This window comes from Penaeus chinensis, chromosome 32 (assembly GCF_019202785.1).
Source record: "Penaeus chinensis breed Huanghai No. 1 chromosome 32, ASM1920278v2, whole genome shotgun sequence".
NCBI classification, from domain to species: Eukaryota; Metazoa; Arthropoda; class Malacostraca; order Decapoda; family Penaeidae; genus Penaeus; species Penaeus chinensis.
The window spans coordinates 10,814,963-10,834,754 of NC_061850.1; the positions used below are offsets into that span (position 1 = coordinate 10,814,963).

Here is a 19,792-nt window from a genome sequence, read left to right on the forward strand (position 1 = left end):
TATTGATATTGTCCTCCCCTTCATCATCGTCATCGTCATCGTTTCGTTGTCATCACTATCATAATCATTGTCACAATTATCTTATTGATGTTAATATTATTATTTATATTTTTTTCAGGTAAGTGTCGATGCTTTCACGAGAGGCACAAGTAAGATAACACTTCGTTTTTTTCTTATTTTTTTTTTACACTGCAGATGTTATTGAAATTAAGTGAAACGTCATGCTAATAATGACGAAAGAAACTCATGGGATTTAATATTGATGAAAATAATTAATTAAAAATGTTGAGTGATAGTTCTGATAGAGATAATTATGGTAGTGATAGAGAAATTGTGTTCTTAAGTAGATGTTCAATATCAACTGTTCAAAAGGATGCCAAAAACGACATTGGATTAATATTCGTGATTGTTTACTGTTTTAATTATTTTCTGAATTGTGATTTCATTGACATTATCAAATACGGTATGTGGTATGACGTTTTGGTTTTAGCTTATGATTTTTAAACATTATTTTGAAAACTTTATAACGTGTAAGTAGATCAGCTTTGTGGTTTCGATTGTATTGATTATGATGGGAATGATTATGGTGATTAAAGTAATAGTGATATTGAAGGTAATGACAACGATAAAAACGACAAGAAGATAAGAGTAATAGCAGTAGTAACAATAATACTAACAGTCATAGTAGTAGTAAAGATGATACTAGTACTAATACTAACGATAAGAATAATGATGTTAATAATAATGTTAATGATAATAAGGCTAATAATGTTAATGATAAAAAATATGATAACAGTAATGTTAATGATAACAATCAATCGTAAACACTACAATAATGTTAATGATTGTGAAAATTCAAATGGTAGGTAAGCTGATTTTGTTAATATTGAAAGTTATGCTTACGATGATAATTATAATACTGACGAGAGGAATAAGAAGGACGTACACGAGAGGCGATGGTATTATGGTAATTATAACTGAACCGAATTATATTATCAGATATCAAAATTACATAACCCTATCAATCCGCCGAGAAAGCGTTTTATTCCATTAACATACCCACATGCCCGGAATACAGCATAACCGACATACCCGCATTCCAGTAGGCCGAGGTCTAGGAGTGAAAACTGGTAGAATGCCGATATGATTCACTTATTTTTGTCTTTACCTTTCTTTTATATATAGTTTTGCTTTCGTTTTCAAGTTCTTGGTGTTTAGAAAGAAAATGGGGAAAAAATGGGAGTAGGAATGGGGGAGAGGAGAAGCGGAATAAATAAAGCGTGGAAGAGAAGTGAGAGGGAGATTTGGTGAAGGGAGAAATGTAAGGAAATAGTTTTGAAAAGAATTGATATAAAAAGAGATACAGCTAGTAAAAGTGAACACGTGAATGAGAGGGAATAACCAATTGATAGCGGTTCTGAGAGATTAAATAAAAGTAGACATGGAGAGAGACATTGAAAGAAAGAAAATGAATTAAAGAAGAGTAGCAGGAAAGAAATAGAAGAAAACAGATGGGCAATGTGTAAGAGTGTGGCACAGATAGATACATAGATAATAAGAAAAAAATATTATTCGTCTAATAGCGTCAGGAAATAAATTGATACAAAGAGAGAGAAAGAGAGACAAAAAACGGAAGGATGCCTTCTTGCTCCGCCATCTCAAACCTCATCAATCGAGACCGCAAGATGAATTTCGCAACTTGATATCCCTTTTTTTTTGGAGGTTGTGAAATGATGACAGATGAAGCCTAGAAAGTGTTGCGAAAATATAAAAGAGAGATCATGGACGAAAAGAGAGAGACGAAGGAGATGGAAGAGAATTTTATTATTGGATGAAAGGGGGGAAAAAAGGTGTTTGGAGTGGAATGAAGTCAGGCAGAAAGGGGAAGTAGTAAGGGAAAAAAAGACTTGTAAGACCAATAGATATGTGGAGAAAGAAATCCAAAGGAGGGAAGATTTCGAACACTAGTAGTTATCTGAAAAAAATAAGAATCATTTCGTAACGGAAAATATTTAAAGAGAAAAGACTTTAAGAATTAGAGAAAAGAGTTAGAACACCAGTTGGTATCTGGAAAATGCCCGGATTTCACTTGACTCAGCATTAGCTAACAAGAACATGAGTGGAAGAATAAGAAGAAAAAAATCTTTACAGGTTTAAGGTGTTTCCTTCATTGCGGTCATGGGGGGAAGGGGGAGCGGTGACGCAAGGAAGTGGAAAGAGAAGGAGAGGGAAAGAGGAAGGGCGGGAAGAGGAAGATAAAGGTAGATTAGAGAAAAATATGGTTGTAACGATAAGAAAGAGATAGATGGATAACAATGTAAATAGATGAGGGAGAGAGAGAGAGAGAGAGAGAGAGAGAGAGAGAGAGAGAGAGAGAGAGAGAGAGAGAGAGAGAGAGAGAGAGAGAGAGAGAGAGAGGGGGGAATAGGAAATTTAAAGGCGGTAATAACGAAACATGCTTAACGAAGCTTAACCGCAATTTTAATGGTACGGCACTGCTAATGTACACATTGTATCATTACGCCAAAAGCTGTATCCGTAAATAAGACCTTCCACAGTAATTATTCGTCTCCCTGGTAATGGGGGTCTCTTGACCCAAGGTAGCTCGAAGGGGGGTCTAGAGGACGTGAGGTTGGTGGTGGTGGTGGGGGGGGGGGGGTTGTGGATGAAGACATTGATGAAGTGGAATGGAATGAAGGAAAGGTTTAAGGCAGTGGAGGATTTTTTTTTTTTGTGTGTGTGTGGGGGTGGGGCGATTCTTTTTTTTGGATTTTCATCTTTCTTTTTTCGCATACCCCTATTTTTCTGTTCCGGCAGAAAGTAACTCATTGGGTAAAAAAAGAAAAAACAAAAAAAGAGAGGTGGATTTTTTTTTTCTTTTTTAAGGAATGTTTTGAAGGAAGCGAGTTAGAGACATCTTTTTCTACCCCACTTCCTCTCCACCATTCGGAACCCTTACTTTTTGCTTCCCTCCGTCGCACGTCTCTTCTTTTCCTCCTCATATTTTTCCATTCCTTTTCTTCTCCCCTTTACGATCTCATCTCTCCCCCTTTCCTAACTCAGGGGTGATGAATGTCCCCTTCCCCCTTTCTTACCCCCCTCCTTTATGCCTGACTTTTCCCCTCCCCATCCTAACTTGGGGTGGTGAATTACCCCCTACCCCCTCTCCCCTTTCTCTGCCCCTCTAGGCACGGAGACATTGAATATTCGAGAGAGTCGCGCGGGGGTGGGGCGAGGTGGGGTGGGGGAGTCATGTAGCAGGTAGTTACGCTCGGAACAAGTTTGGGTCGAAGGCTATAATTCAGTTAATCAAGTAATAGCTCTTGCTGGAAGATCCGTGTGTGTGTGTGTGTGTGTGTGTGTGTGTGTGTGTGTGTGTGTGTGTGTGTGTGTGTGTGTGTGTGTGTGTGTGTGTGTGTGTGTGTAGCGTGTCCACGCGCAAACGTTTTTGCCTGCAGATGTGCATGCGTGCAATGACACCGCCCTCTCAGTCACAGTTCCTCAAGATGCAAAGCCGCCCTGACACGCGCCAGCCGTCAGCGCTCGGTCACTAGGGCTGACGCCGCTCGAAGTCAGCGACCGTATCCCGAGGAACGACCAATCATCAGGCAGGCAGCTGAGATCATCACTTGAAGCGGACTACTTTCCCTTTGTGTGTTTCTGCGTGTATGTGCATGTCTTTAGATCTTATGTGAGTGTGTCTCTATAATACAGGCCGTTTTGTAGCATTTCCGAAACCCCTAATACTATGATGCACTTTGATACATAGTTGGGTTTTACGCGATCATAATTGGAACCTGTTGAAACATCTTTTCGGTTTGTATCAATTCGCTGGAAGAACATGGTAAGAATTTCCAAAGTGTCCGAGTCAGATGACACACTATTGCCTTTGGTAGGATGAATGTCTTCAAAATCATTCTTTACCTCTATGATATAACCTTACAGTGCTCAAAATTATCAAAGAAAGTACCATGTATCTTGATTTGTTGACATAATTCAATCAGTAAGATAAGCAAATCCCCGAGATTGTTGGAATTATCTAAGGTCAATGTATGTAATACGAAAAAAAAGTTTTTTATCACAGTTTTACAGCCTTGCGAAGCGAAGAGTGTCGTGTATAAGCAATGTAAGTTGCAGGGTAGTCACGTACATTTTCCGTATGATTTGAAGCTTGTAATTAAAAATCATACCCTCGTACCTTAATGTTTTTTGTGTGGATTTTTATATGTGACATATAAAAATATGTACGTCTCGCTACCTAGCGTTATACTTAGCGTTATACGTGTATAACTTGTGGAAACGCATATATGTCTCTGTATAACTGTGATTCTGCTTATACACCTTTGCATGTATGTGTCTATATACCTAATGTACAGGTGAGCATCTACATATATCATATGTATTTGTGTCTATAAACTACACCTGTACTTGTGTCCGCATAAACCCTGTGTATATGTTTTATCTGTGTGTACCTGAGGCTGACCGATGTTCATGCACGAACGAATAAGACAACTGCACGTGCCGCATGCGCATTAGCAGGCCTGGATCCTCGTTGGCACACACGATTAAGCAAATTCAAGTGTGGTCAGGTTGTTGGACGTGTCCGGTTTCTCTCTTGGTGGCTTGGTTGAAAGAATGGCTCTTCGTAAAGGCATTTGATTGAGAGAGACAAAGAGGGAGGGCTGGGAGAGGGAGAGGGAAGGAGGTAGATAAATCGGTAGATAGAGAATGAGTGATAGTAGGTATAGAGACAGACAGACACACGCGGAGATAGAACTAAAAGCTAAATAACAACGGAATAGGAAATCAAGAGAGAAAGAGAAATGCAAAAAGAGAAACCGAAGAAGGAAAGAAAGAAACGGTTTTTTGTTATTGGGAAAGATGAATCGGGACAGCGGGAAATACCTGAATTTTCGCATTCCTTTGGGAAAAAAATAAAGAAAAAAGAAAAGGTTTTCACCGGGAACCGCAACCGCGCGAAGAAAACTTTTAGAAGTTGAGGAAAGGTGTCTGTTCAGGTTAAGAATAGCGAAGGAATAAACATGAGAAAAGAAGAGAAAGCGTAGATGAAACATGGTCACGAAGAAAGAAATGGAAGAAGGAAAGTAGAAGGAAAAATATAGTGCGAGAGGAGAAAGAAGTGTGTTGAAGAAACAAGAAAAAAAAAAAAATATATAACGAAAAGAAACAGAAAACAAAATAAAAAAAACAAAAAAAAAACTATATGGATGCCAAAAAAGAAATATGCATGAGAGAGGCTAACATTTGAACACACATACATACATATGAGTGAGAGAGAGAGAAAAGCAGACAGACAGACAGAGACAAGAGTAGAGAAAACAACAAAGCACACTTCTATAGCAAATATGAACCGCCCCCGCTCCTCCCCCGAGGACATGATGTACAAGTTCATGAACAAGTTAACCTAGATTCCGAAAGCCGCAAGAAGGCCACTTATTTCCACTCTGGGCTAAAACCTTCCTCGCCTTGTGTACTATATGCTTCTTGAGGGATGTGTTTGTTGTATTTGATTTATTTGTGCTGATGTATGTAAATATGTTTTCAGTTGTGTATCATCATCATCATCATCATCATCATCATTATTATCATCATCATCATCATCGTCCTCATCATCATTATAATTATCATTATCATCATCATTATCATCATTATCATTATCATTATCTTTCTGCCTATTCTCTTTTTCGCATGTTCATTTAAGATGTCATGCGCTGGGCTATTTATTTATTTGAGTTTTTAATATCCTCTAGGATATATTTATGTATATACATGTATATATATATTCATTATCTTCTAACTTATTCATCTATCAACCTGTAAGAAATGTTTTGGAGACTTTCGTTCTTACTTCTCTTTACAATTATATTATTCAAAGACAATATTACAATCAAAGTTAAAAAAAAATTATCACTTTATGAATCACTCTCGGTAAACAAATAAGAAGAACCGAGTAATGATTGAAGGTTATCATCACATTAAGACTTCTACGTGCATTAAGTGTGATCATGATGAATCACTGTTCGCACTGGTAAATACCGTCTTTTTGTTTTTCTTCCTCTTTATCAAGCGCGTGAACTTTGGATTTGTGTGTTCATTGCTTTATTTACGATGTTCATTTTTTTTTTTATTTGTTGATGGGTGATATTTATATATGTTGTGTATTTACCAAATGTGTCAACGTTGATACCATCCTATCTTAGAGTATTCGAGGGAAAAGAAAACTGATGAAAGATATTAGATGCATAAATTGCGTGGTAATAGAACTATAGGCAAACAAAATGAGATTAAAACGATTACCAGAACTCCTAAAATATGAAAAAAAGGTGAATAGTTTAAGGAATGGTTACACAACAGTAATTAATGCAAAACTAAGGAATTAATCCAGGAGAATGAGTGGACCGAATGTGAGGCTGATTTGAAGGGAATTAAAAAAGTAAAGTGAGAGGAAGAGTAATCAAGATACAGTTAACTTTAAATGGTATTTCTAGATAAAATGGAATATAAATGAAATTGATACAGACGAAAGAGTAAAAGGAATTAGATCAACAAATATGATTGCAATATTGGATGAAACGGCAGGACAGTGAAAAAAAAAAAAAAAATCAAAGAAAAAAGATTAAAAGAGACGGAGGACACCGGGTTCCTGAGTCCCAGAACAACTTAATTGCACTATTAGCAAACCGAGGGTAACGACAGCTGGCAAGTCGCTTTCGGTCGCTCGTCGGGGGAGAAGCGGCTTACGCTCCTGGGAAGATTCGCAAACGGGGGTTGGGGGGGATTCGAGAGGTTTATGGGTTCCTCTCCTTCTGTCTCCTCTTTAATGCTTTGCTTTCCTTTACTATTCAGATTTTTCCTTTGCTGTTTCTATTTCTCTTTCCTCATCTCCCTTCTTAATGACTTTCCTGTCTTCCTTCCCTTCCCTTCTCATACTTTCCCTTCCCACCCTATCCCATTATCCCCCTTTCTCTTCCTTCTGAGCACGTAATAACGCTAACCAACCTCGCAATCTAAAATCAGGAGAGCAGAAGAGCGTGACAAAGGTACACCACCAACAAAGCCACAGTCTTTTCCTTTTTTCTCATTCTTTTCATCTTTCTTCCTTTTCTTCCCTCGTCTTATGCTCCTTTTTAACATTTTCCTCTTCAAGGTCCCTTCCCACGTTTCACTAACACTTAATTCCTATTTTCACTTTTCTGTCTTTCTCATTTCCCCTTTCCCCTACGTCCCCTTTTCAACCCTCTCTTCATCATATCCTCTTTCCACACACCCTTCCTCCTCTTTTCCCCTTTTCACATCTTCCTCTCCCTCATTCCCCATTTCCACATGTCCCTCTCCCTCACTCCCTCCTGCATCTCCGTCTCCCTCACTCCTTCCCACATCCCCCCCCTCTTCCTCAATTCTCTTTTTCTTATTGTGGCTGTTTCCTCTTCATCACCCCCCCCCCTTTTTTCAACTCCTCTGCCTCCCTCACTTCCCTATTCTCCGGCCCACTCTACGTCCCGTCACCCTTACCAGCATCCCCAACCATCTTTAAAAGCACCCTAAAGAAAGACAGAAAAAGAAAAATCACTCTCGCCCACATCGATCCGGTTCTGCTCCGCCGGAAATCAAAAGCTGCGGCGTGTGGTTTCGCAATGGATGACGTTATAAAGAAGTTATTATCGGAAAGAGCGATAGAGTGATAGCGGGAGCTCTTTTGGCCAAACCTGCCGGTGCGACGGCTTCTTCGGCTTGTTGTTGCATTGTTGGGATTCTTTATTTATCTGTCGACTAAGTATTTAAGGAGGGGTCTCCTATAGTTATCACTAATACTACTGTTGATTCTGCTGCTGGTTTTACTATAGTGATGAGGAAGACACTGATGCTGATCATTACAGTGAGGACGTCAGAATATAATGGTACTTGTACTGATAATGATATGACGATGATACTGATGATAAAAATAACGATAATAACTGCGATAATGATGAGGGAAATGACAACCACAATGGCAACATAATAACCACGATGAATATAAAGTTGATAATGATATAAATGATATAAAGTTGATAATGATATAAAGTTGATGGAGGGATAATTGTAACAGTATTGACGTTCTCAACACGGCAACCGCTATCACACCAATTTAATTATGGGAAGTATCGTTAAAAGCCAATTTACTGTACGTCGATGGAACGTAACGATGAGACAACGGTGGCGATGGTTAGAATTGAGGAAGATAAAAAAACAAAAGAAGGACAGGAAGATAACAAAAAAAAAAGCAGGTACAAGAAGCAAGGGAACGAAAGAATGAGAGAGGAAGATGATGCAAAAAAACAGTTGCTTTTAATGGGTGTTAGAAATTGAAACGGTAAGATATAGGGGAAAAAAAAAAAAAAAACGTGAAGAGAAAGAGAACAATACGCGACGATGTAAGATCACTAATGGGAAGAAAGGTAATTGAGAGAGAGAGAGAACGAGAGAGAGAGAGATAGAGACCAGGAAGGCAGAGGAAAAACGTGCTGAAAATTAAAGGGATAAGAAAAAGTACAATATAACTACCGTTTTATGAAGTAACTCAAATAAGTAACGTTTACGTAATTTACTGTGAAAAAAGGACCTGTAGTTAAGGAAATGAAATGAAATGGGAGAATAATTAATAGAATTTAAAGAAGAAAGGGAAGGATAAGGAGGAAAGTTTCCAGAAGACGAGATCATGGAGCGAAAGACAAGAAACGGAAGAATGAAACTGGAGAAACATGGAATAGCGGCATGTCAGAAGGAGTAGATATGGAAACAGAACGTGGAAAAACAGAATAGTCAAGCAAAAGGGAAAAATTAAGGGATATACCGGAAGAAATAAATGAGATCGATTTGTAAAAAAAAATAAACAAAAAGCGAAAGAAATGAAAAGAGGACTAAAAGAAAGAAAGAAAGAAAAAAAAAAAAAAAAAACGGAGAGGACGAAGAAAAACAAAGAAAAGTAGGAGACAGAAAAAGAGTTAAAGGAAGAGGATTTCGTTCGCTGTCACTACCACAGGAAGCTCTCCGCGTCCTGTTGTTTGTTTGTTCGCTTGTTTACTTAGATTACTCCCACGCTATCCATAGACACGGGCTGTTGCGGACTGGACATGGAAAGAGGAAGGTGGATATCATGGAAAGAAAAAATGAGAGTTATATAATGATATCAGTTGGGTGGGTAATAATATTGATCACGGGAGGGTCAACAGTGCTAAAAGCTGGGGGAGGGGGGAGGGGAGGGAGAGATAGAGTAGATAGAAGAGGGAAAAGAAAAGAGAACAGAGAAAAAAAAGGAGGCAAAGGAAATGAGAAAAAGGAAAGCGAAGAAAATAAGAGAAGAGAAACTAAGAACGAATGATGTCAGTTTTATAAAATTCTTCCGTCAGATGTCTTGCGTGTCGTGTCGTCTTACAAACGGATATAATCTGAAAATAAGAGAAGGAGAGACACATGTTTATAAAAAAAAAAAAAAAACATTTTCTTTTTATTTAAACATCTCGGCCGACACACATTCATCTGCAAACCGACGACCACAAAGTGCCGATATCTGGGACACTGGCGAGGGAACTCACCGGTGTTTAACACTTTCTTAAGACGTTTGGGTCAAGAAAATTATTCGGGAAGAGGCTAAAATCCACTGAAGAGATGGTAGAAAGTACGAGGAAATTAAAGTTTTTTTTTTTTTTAATCAAAATTATCTATAGGTATGAATGGTTGTATGTTTATTGGGTGAAGAGCAGAACTAATGTGGTTCTGGGATTAGTCTGTTGCAGAGATTAATAGTATCGGAGTAAATAGATCGTGGGTGATATGATGTTGATATCTGGTTGTTCGAGGGCCGTGATTATTTGGGTTTGAATTATAGCAGACACACGCACACACCAGAGACACGCACACGTACACGAAACACGCACACGCACACACACGCGCACACGCACACGCACGCGCACACGCACACGCACACGCATACGCACACACACACGCACCTTTCCTTTCGAAGCCTCGCACTTACCACCTGCCTTTCACTAATTCTCCGCTCCTTCTTCCTTCCCCCTTTATTTTGACTTCATAAACACCCGTCTCGCTTCATGTAGTCTTTGGGGGCCGCTTCATGTAGCATAGAACTCGCCCCTCCTTCTTCCTGCTCCTCTTCCTCCGTTCTTTCGCTTCCTTTTCTCATTTCGTTTCTTTTTCTTAGGTTTACTTCTTTCCTTATCCCTTCGTTTCTCCTCCTCCCCACCTTTTCCATCCCCGTCCACTCTCCTCCTCCCCACCCCCTCCCGTCCCTTGCCTCCTCTCTCCTCCTCCTCCTCCCTACCCCCTTCCTACCCTCTCTTCCTCCCTTCTCCTCCCCACCCTCTCCCATCCCTTCCCTCCCCTCCTCCTCACCCTCTCCCGTCCCTTCCCTTCCCTCCCCTCTCCCCCTTCCCTTCCCTCCCCTCTCCTCCTCCCCACCCTCTCCCGTCCCTCCCCTCCCCTCTCCTCCCCACCCTCTCCCGTCCCTTCCGTCCTACTCCTACGCCTCTCTTCTGTGAACTTGCCGGCCAGTGCCAGCCTTGGGAACTTCAATGCCGCGTAGAGAATGATCTCATTTGTCACGGGAAAGAGGGAGTTGTTGTGGGCTCCTTTGCTTTTCGTTATTTTCTTTGTTGTATTACATTTGCTATAATATCTCTTCTGCTGTGACTTATGTTTTAGTGATCATTGTTATTGGCCTTACCTTCATCTTTATCTTGATAGCATTAGTACTAATTATTATTAGTATCGTGTTCTGTATTGCGATTATAGTGCTGATATGCTTAAATATCCCATTGATGTTGTTGTCCCTAATTACCTTCTGCATTATCACTCAAATAACAAAATAAGGACGTCACTTAACAAGCACGGACGTCACGAAGTCATCAAGTGTCGGTAGTTGTTCCGGTCAGTGGATGTTCCCCTGTGATGAGCTTACGCCTTCTGCTTCCTGATACGGGGGAAGGGGGGTTGTGCATGGTATGGAAGGAGGGGAGGGGATGGAGGAGGAAGTTTGAGAGGGTGAAATGGTACGCGGAAAAGGGGTGAATGAAGCACAAAAGGGTGGAGGGGTTTTAAAAGGGGCGGAGGAAGTACAACAGGATGGAAGGAGGGAGGAGTGTAAGGGAGTTTGGGTAGGATAGAATGGAAGTAGTGTGGAGGGAGGAGAATAGGATGAGGAGAGAGAAAGGGAGAAAGAAGGGAGGGTTTTAGAGGGGAAAAAGAAAAGGAGAAAACACTGGAAGGGTGCAGGAAAGGTGGATGGTAATGGAAGGTAGAAGGAAGTCGATGCAGTGAGTGGAAAGGAGTAGAAGGAAGATGGAAGAATGAAGAAAGATATTGGAAATGTAAAGGAAAAAATGAAATGGAGTGAATAATCGTGGAAAACTTAGAAATTGTTAAAATGAAAAAGATCGATATTGAAAATTGATAAGAGAAGAAATTGGGTTTATAAAGCAGAATCGAAGGAGGAAAATTAAATGTAAAAATTGCAAGAATAAGGATAATATAAGGTAGTAAAGGGGAGAGAGAGAGAGAGAGAGAGAGAGAGAGAGAGAGAGAGAGAGAGAGAGAGAGAGAGAGAGAGAGAGAGAGAGAGAGAGAGAGAGAAAGAAAGAAAGAAAGAAAGAAAGAAAGAAAGAGAGAGAGAGAGAGAGGAAGGAAGGAAGGAAGAGAAAGAGAGAAAGAGGAAGGAGAACGAAAAAGGGCCGTTCGGCTCTACTAACTCTTTTCCCAGCCGACCAACCGTAGATCAAGGCTCGGCGGACTTGTGTGTGAAGATCCGAATGGCTAATAGGGTTAAGTGAGTCAAGAAGACGTGATCGTTTTTGTTTTGTTTTGTCTTATTTTTTAAAAACATTTTGGCGCTTTTATTCATTTGCCTACAGGTGATGATTTATTTTTGTATTATTTTTTAGTGGTGTTACCTGATTGTGTGTGTGTATATGTGTGTGTGTGTGTGTGTGTGTGTGTGTGTGTGTGTGTGTGTGTGTGTGTGTGTGTGTGTGTGTGTGTGTGTGTACATGTGCGTGTTCTGTTTTCTATTTTCTCATTTTTTCTTGTGCTGTGTTGTGCTATATATGCTATTCTCAAAGCATATTTGTGTTTGTTTTTATTTCGCGTCATTTTTCCAAGGGAATGAGGTAGCAGCAAAAAGATAAACAAAACGATTTTCTGCCTAATGTTTTTATTTAATAATACAGTTTTATGTGTTTCTTTCCTTTTTGCAAGACATAATTCATTGTGTGATTAGGGTGAACTGGCAGTCAAGGAATACTGCAGTTTTCATGATTATGTATTATTTTCTCCACATGTTTTGCTTCATTTCCTTTGTTATTATCGTCATCGTTATCATCGTCATCGTCGTCATTTTATTACTTCTATTATTTTTTATCATTTCCTTTATTTTGCCTTTATTTCTTATTCATATTCTTCTAGGTTGAATGAATTGTCAAACAGAATCCTTTCATCTATATATTTTTCATCTTAACATTTTTACGTTATCGTTGACTCCACGTTATTTTTCATCTTCGAAATATCCCGCCTCAACCTCCCCGAAAGCAGAAAATCGCCGTTAGATTGATCATCAATCTCAACCACGCGCTCTTGCAGGAACTCCTCTCACGTTTTCGCTGTTATTAACTTAGCGCTCCGCAGACACGAACTGCCGGCTGACTACGTGGTAATTGTCCCTCTTGGCCAATTAGCGAGCGGGATGGGACGGACCGTAAGGTGTACACAGGCTGCGGTGATGCTTCTGGTCGGGTACGTTTAAGGGTGGTAGGGGTGGGGTTAGGGGTGGGGGGGGGTTGCTTTAGGATATGGGGAGGGGGGAGGAAGGGAGAGGGATGGGTAGATCAAGATTGGTGGTTTGCTCGTTCTCTTAAGGTTGTTTGTGGGTTATGTGCTGTGTGTTTGATTCGTTCATGGGCATGGGCATACATACACGTACGTACTCACTTTTAAACACACACACACACACACACACACACACACACACACACACACACACACACACACACACACACACACACACACACACACACACACATACACAAATACACGCTTCCCATACCCCTCCACTCCCACTCACTCCCCGACACACCCGCAAAATACAGAGAAAACTCCGCATGATATTACAAGTCGGAGAATTCCCGTCGCCAGTTCATGATTCACCGTTTTCAGCCGTCATGAGGAATAACAACGTAGGATTGGAGTCATTGGCAGTGCCCGCGGTCATGAGCCATGCACTCGGGCAAGCGCGGTGGAATGCAGTTCACTTTTAGTGGGGGGTGGGAGGTGGGGAGAGGTAAGGGGAGGGAGATAAGGGAGTGGAAGAGAGGTTAATGGGGTGGGAAGGAGTGGAGGCGGATGGGGAGGGAGGGGGATAATGCGAAAGAAATGGAGGGGAGATGGGTATGAAAGGGGGAGACAATCATATCACCTCGTCATTAGTAATAGTAGTAGTAGCATTATCGTTATCATTATTACTGTCGTTATTATCTGATTTCCATTTCCATTACACTTCACGAAAGTAAAGAATTTCCGTCACATACTCTTAATAGAGCAGTCGTTAGAATCACGTGGCCCCAGATATGAACATGTACGGTACATACACACGCGCGCACACACACCTGGACTTCGGTTTCTCTCGGCTGCTATGGGACTCCACGCCTGCGGTCGCCTGGTCTGGAGGAGGTAGATGGGGAGGTGGGGAAGGGGAGGTTGGAGGAGGATGGGAAAGGGGATGAGGAAGATGGGGAGGGCAATGGAATGGGGAAGGCAAGAAGGGAAAGTGAGAGGGAAAAGGGGAAGAGAGGATAGGAAGGGGGAATAGGTAAGGAAAGCAAGAGGGGGGAAATAAGTAGATGGGGTATTAGGGAAGTATAGGGGCGAATGGTGAAAGGAAAGGTGTATGAAGGGAAAAGGAAAGAGGGAAAAAGGGGTGGGGATGAGTGAAAGGGAGACGGAAGAGGTAGGAGACCTCGAAGCCATAGGAGGGATGGAAGGGGGGAGGGGGGAGGGTTGGGATTTAAAGAACGCCAGCGGCAAGATCACCTCAGTGCTTTCGTGCAAAGGTCAAGTTGCAAGTGAGATGTTGATGGAGGGGGGAGGGGGAGGGCGGCAGAGGTAAGGTAGGTGGAAAGGAGAGAGGGAGGATGGGTTGGTGGGTTGGTGGGTAGGGGAGGTTGAGGAAGGGATGATGGCTGAATGGGAAGGAAGAGAGGGAGAGAGAGAGGGAGGGAGGAGTGATAAATAGAGGGGGAATTGCAACCGTCGGAGGAAAGGGAAAATGAAGAGCAACATTACTGTTTCAAACAACCGAGGAGTCGATAGTGTTACTGTTATTGATATCAACGTCATTATTGTTAGTGTTACTATTATTATTGTTTTTTGTTGTAGTTACTATCTTCTTCATTTAAAGTAGAAATAATTATGGATAACCTTCTGAATCTGTCATTGCCTACATCTATTCTTCTGGGTTCTTTCTCCATGCCTCACATACACACGCACGCACACACACACACACACACACACACACACACACACACACACACACACACACACACACACACACACACACACACACACACACACACACACATACATACAAACACAAACACACACACATGCACAACATGTACATCAATTAAAAATCATTCCCATGTCTTCCTTATGATATATATATATATATATATATATATATATATATATATATATATATATATATATATATATACCGGCACACTGCATTATCCGTGTCCATCGCCTGAAAAAAAACGAAAACAAAAGAACGAGAATAAAAGAAAAAATCAGCCTTGTTCAACCGTTTAATGCTTGCCTTCCCTGGAGCGTTGGATGAGGATGCTTAACGTTAATGAGCGGAAATTCTCACCGTTATCGGACGTTCACCCATTCATTATGCGCTGACCGGAATTCGCACGCTTCTGAGATGTTTATATGTGTATATACTGTGTCTTTATGTCTCTGTGTCGGTCAGTCTGCTGTTTCTCTCTTTCTGTTTGTCTATCCCTGTTCTGTCTCTGTCTGTCTGACTTTCTCTGTCTCTCTTTGCCTCTCTCTCTGTTTGTCCGTCTCTCTCTCACTCTTTCTCTCTCTCTTTCTCTCTCTCTCTCTCTCTGTCTCTCTCTCTCTCTCTCTCTCTCTCTCTCTCTCTCTCTCTCTCTCTCTCTCTCTCTCTCTCTCTCTCTCTCTCTCTCTCCCCTCCCCTCCCTCCCTCCCTCCCTCTCTCCCTTTCTCATACATCCATATGTGTTCGTGCGTCCGTGCAAGAGTACGCTCAATATGTATGTCTGTGTGCAGTAGGGTGTGTACACTGTATGTACTTGTAACTGTTTATATATATTACATGACATAGACATATTTTACAGACAGCACAAGCCCTCAAAACTCACCCCATCATTTCAGGTACGCCTCGTGCTCCAGAGAAGCTGTAGAGCAGAACCAGGCAACGGCTGTAAGTAATGAGTGAATCTGTGCATGTCACTGCCAAACGTAATCTGAGTGCATTTTGGGTCTGATGGTGACAAAGGGAATTCATGGGTTATGTCATAGACGCGAGACACGTAAGAGGTGAAGATGTGGCAAATTAGAGGTGGAGGGGGAGGTGGAGGAGGAGCAGGAGGAGAATATCCTCTGAGGGGGTGGGAGGAAGAGGGAGACGGAAAAGAAGAGAAGACTGTTAGAATGAAGAAGTGAGAATGAGGAAATGACATGAGTTTATTATATCATAATGTCTAATGTCATAGAATAGATGAGTTTAACGAAAATTTTAACTACTATTACCCAAACTATTGTTACTATTTGTATTCTTGAAAATGGTGGTCTAGGGATGAAATTACACCTAGTAATGAAAGTGATGTTGACAGGAATAATAGTAATATTGATCATATTAATGATAATAATAGCAATAATATACATCCTTCTCCTACTACTAGTAATGATTATGCTAATTATATATAAATAACAATAACAGCAATGCTATTATCAATTATAGGAATGATGATAATACGATGATGATACTAATAGCAATGATAATGATAATACAAGAATAATAATAATGATAGCAAGACGCGAAGAACAGTAATGATTATAGCAACACGAACGAAGATTGTAATATTGATAACATCAACAAAATTGATGTATCACTTATAATAATACTGCAGATATCATAATCATAGCGTTGATTATGATATAGTTAAAGTTGCTTATGCGAAAATTTCAAGAAGAATTTGAAGAAAGCCGGTAAGAAAGAATATAGAAAAAATAAATAAGAAAAACGACACTTTTTTCTGGATCATTGTTGTTAGACTACAAAAGAAAAAAAAAAAAGGAAAAAAGTATCCAGTCACCATAATGTATCAGCTGTTATGTTGCTTCTAGAGAGGTCAGTAACTTTAAGAAAAGGGGGGTTAGAAAAAAGAGAAGCATGACAAAAATAAACTTGCCGTAAAGGTGCAAAGGTTATAGACAGGTTAATAAAATTCGACTCTCTGGTAGGCTGCTGAATCTAAGTTCCATCTTGTTCAGTTATTTCACTTCTCTATTTTCTTTTTCTTTCGTTTTTTTTTGTTATCTTTCTTCGTTAGCATGTGTGTGTATACAGCTACGCACACGGTTGAAAACAAACAAACAAATGAAAGTGAACACAGCTGTAAAGATATGTACATATAAGTGTTTGAACGAGTGAACAGGATTCGCTACTGCTGAACATCTTTCCCGTTAAACTAGACTGAATATATGCTATTGTATGCTCTGTTGTGTATTCCTCTACAGCACGAGAGTTAAACAACTAATATAAATGTTTTTTTTATGCATAAATTGACATGAATAGGTTAAGCACGCTTTTAATTACCGTTCAGTAAGTTATTTGATGTCTCCGCATTCAATTCCGAGCCAGGTATAGTGAGTGCAGAAAAATCTTTCCTTTTTTTTTTTTTTTTTTTACTGAACGATAGTGCAATACGACAGTTATTATTTAAGAAAATAATGATACTTATAATGATAGTAATAGTATTGATTATGAAGATGAAAATGATGATAAAGATAATGATGGTAATAATAAGATATGGTAATAATAACGACGATAATGAAATGATGGTTATAATAACAACAATGATTATAATAGTTATGATAGTGACAGTTATAATGAAGATATTGATGACAGTGAGGTAATAACGATGACGATTATAATACGGATGATGATAAAGAAAACATTGACAATAATAGTAAAAAGCAGAGATTATTTTACTGTCACGACTCAACCAGTAACACTGATAACAAAATCATACAGCTCGTGCATTCACTCAGCCTTCCTCCTCCTCATCTCGCGCCTCTTCTTCCTTCGACCATTCCGTTAGCCCGATCTCCCTCCCCGGCAGCAGCGTGCCCGAGGTTTCCAGGGGGGGGGGGGGGGAGCAAGGGGCACGTGCGAACTGCTGCTCCTGCGCTGCCTCCCGCCGCCTGCTGCGACCTTCCCCGGCAGGTCGTCATGTTTTTGTTGCAGTTTCGCGTGCAGGCTGGCGTTGCACATCCCCTCCTTGGCTCTTCTTTGCCCTCTTGTCTTCTCTCTTCTGTGCCTTGCGTTTGGTGTTTCATGTTGGGGTGTTTTCATATTTGCTTTTCTTTTTCGGCTGTTGTGCTCTGTGACTTGATTTTCTTCCCGTTTTTACTCTTTCTGATTTCTTTTTTTTCTTTTTCGGTCTGTCTGTCCGTCTCTGTAACTTTGTTTACAGAGACTGTTTTTGTCTCAATGAAATGGTCAAAGTTAGTCTCTCTCTCTTTCTCTCTCTCTCTCTCTCTCTCTCTCTCTCTCTCTCTGTTTCCTCTTCACTCTTCTGTTTTCCACTCTCTCCATCAATTATTTTACTCTTTCAACACTACGAGTTAGAGGAACAAGATCACAGCAATGAGAGATTACACACACACTAATTCACTCCCTCATTCACGCACTCAGTCACTCACTCAATCACTCACTCACTCAATCACTCACTCACTCACTCACACTCCCCCTCCTACCCACACTCCCGCACGCACTCCCACACAGGACTGGAAAGAAAGCGCGCAGCAGGATCAGGCAAGGAGCGGAGGACCTTGGCCAGGATCTTGAGCTGCACGACCGTAGGACTCAGACATTCCTTGCCTCGCCTTCTGCTGATCAGTCTTCTTTCAAGTGTCCTGATTTTGGTTCTTTTTTCTTATACTTGTTCGTGTCTGTGTTCGTGTTCGTGTTTGTGTTCTTTTTGTGGTTCTGGTTCTTGTTCTTATACTTGTTCTTATATGTTTCACATTCTTTTTATTTTTCTGATTGTTCTCAACGCTTTATTTTTCTTATGTTTATTCCCACTCTTATTTTTTTCTAATTCGTGTTCTTATTCTCAATCTGATTCTCGTTTTTAATCTTGATATTGTGATTTTTAATCGTTGTTGTAATTGTCAAGCAAATACTAATATCGAAAGTAACAATGATAGTGAAAATTACGATGGGGTGTGAGCGAGGGAAGATTGGGAGATGAAAAGGGGGAAGAAAGGAAGAAGGAGATGAAGAGGGTGAGGAGAGGGCTGCGTGAGTGGTGACAGAAGGTGCATGGAGTGTGTGTGTATGTGTCAGCGAGTAAGAGAGAGAGAGAGAGAGAGAGAGAGAGAGAGAGAGAGAGAGAGAGAGAGAGAGAGAGAGAGAGAGAGAGAGAGAGAGAGAGAGAATTTGAGGTTTGGGCTGATTCTTGAAATAGTATTTAATATGTATAAATTTATATTTTTTCCTTTATCTTCATTTCTCTCTCTCTCTTTCTCTCTCTCTCTCTCCTCTCTCTCTCTCTCTCTCTCTCTCTCTCTCTCTCTCTGTCTTTCACTCTCTCACTCTTTATGTACGTATGCGTGTGTATGTGTATGTGGGTGCATGCATATGAATGTGTATCCTCATATTGAACTGAAAGGCTTAGCAATATCTGGAGATATATCTAGCAGTAAGCGTCTCATGTCATTGGGTTGAACAAGTATTAAGAAGGCAATTGCAAAGGTCACCAGTGTTCTTGCAAGTGTTTTACTTTTTTTTGTGTGCTTCAAACAATGATCGTGTTGTTTCAGAATACATTATTGACCTTTCTTTGAATAATCGACATTATAATGGTTAAATAGTCCAGCGTATAGATTAAAAGGGCAGTTTACTCTTTGTTGCAAATACTTCTTTTATGTTGCACAGAGAGACGTTTGTAAAGGTGTATGTTCAGGGAGGAGCGTGGGCTGGGTAGCGTTAGGATCCAAGGTGAACATGGCAGAGGGAAGGGTAGAGGGGGGGTGGGGGGGCGAGGAATGGGGGAAAGGGGAAGGGGGAGGATGGGGAGGGGATATAGGAGGGGGTGGGAGAGAAGATGGAAGAGGAGGGAGGAATGGGGGGGGAGGAAGAGGAGAAGGAGAAGAAGAAGAAGAAGAAAAAGGAGAAAAAGAAGAAGAATGGGGAATAGACTAAAGGAAAAAGAGGAAGGGCGGAAGAGGAAGAGGAGAGGGGGGATAAGGAGGATTGAGAGGAAAAGAGAAGAAGGTGAAGATAAAAAAAGAGGAAGAACAATATTATTTTTTTTATGTAAGAAGTAGTAGTAGAATAAATACAAAAATGAAGAGGAGGAGCAAGCGTAGGAACAAAGGAGGGGAGGAGTCAAAGAGGAAGGCGAGGGAGGGGGGATAGGGGTAGAGGAGTTGGGGGAGGAGAGGGTTAGGGAAGGGAGGAGGACAAGGG

General features: G+C 40.7%; 1 protein-coding gene across 2 annotated transcripts in view; it reads left to right on the forward strand.

Annotated features, from left to right (window-relative positions):
- LOC125042375 (protein artichoke-like) overlaps positions 1 to 19,792 on the forward strand; it is a 118,539-nt gene that overhangs the window by 23,004 nt on the left and 75,743 nt on the right. Inside the window, exon 2 of one of the 2 annotated variants that reach the window (XM_047637953.1) lies at positions 15,466 to 15,514. The exons of the other annotated variant lie outside the window; for it this stretch is intronic. The gene's annotated coding sequence lies outside the window, so the exon portion shown is untranslated. The remainder of the gene's footprint in view (positions 1 to 15,465; positions 15,515 to 19,792) is intronic. 2 annotated transcript variants of the gene reach the window in all.